Source organism: Nannospalax galili, unplaced genomic scaffold (assembly GCF_000622305.1).
Source record: "Nannospalax galili isolate Female #2095 unplaced genomic scaffold, S.galili_v1.0 scaffold307, whole genome shotgun sequence".
Taxonomy (NCBI): Eukaryota; Metazoa; Chordata; class Mammalia; order Rodentia; family Spalacidae; genus Nannospalax; species Nannospalax galili.
In genome coordinates, this window is record NW_008359625.1 from 6,413,208 (window position 1) to 6,414,002 (window position 795).

The window sequence follows — 795 nt, forward strand, 5'->3', positions numbered from 1 at the left end:
AGGCAGGGCCCGCGGCCACCTCAGGAACCGCCCGCGGCCCCCGGCGCAGCCAAGCCTGAGGGGACCGGGGGGAAGGGAGGGAGGGAGGGAGGGGAGAAGGACGCGGGGCTGGAGGGAGGGGGCGGAGACGACGAGCAGTCGCCGCGGCAACGGCGTCACCTGCGTGTCACGGGCGTGACGTCACCCGGGTGCGTGACGTCACCCGGCGAGCGTCCTCCCGCTGCCGTCGCCCAAAGAGTGTTCCTTCCCCTCCAAGCACCCTGGAGCTCACGCGTTCCCCCACCTCCCACCCCCCCTCGGTTTCCATGGCTGCAGTTTCCTACTTTCCCCTCAGCCTGTTCTGTAATGTGGGATTTACTAGAAGGGTAGGGGTGGTGTTCTTGGAGAAGTTGGAGTCCTAGAGGGAGGGAAGCGGGGAAGCCCGGATTATTTGTTACTGCCATTGTAAAGAACGGGTGTCATGAAGAACGAGAACTTAAAACCCCAAGGTTGGACCAGACAAGCCAAATTTCATAGAAATGTATCTTGGAACAGCGTAATTTTCAGTGTGGGATTTGTTTTGTGTCCTGTCCTTAAAGGACTTGGTCTGTTAAAGTGAGTCTAAATGGAAATCTAAAACCTCTTTTTCCGTGTATTCGTTGCCGGGCTTCATTCATTTAATAAATATCTTTTGGCTCACTCCATGCACTAGGGCCCGAGCAAAGCACATAGCCTTCTAGACATCCGAAGCATCCATCAAAACGAATCGTTTTTACTTTGAGAAAATCATTCAAAATCATTTGTAGACTCTGTTCC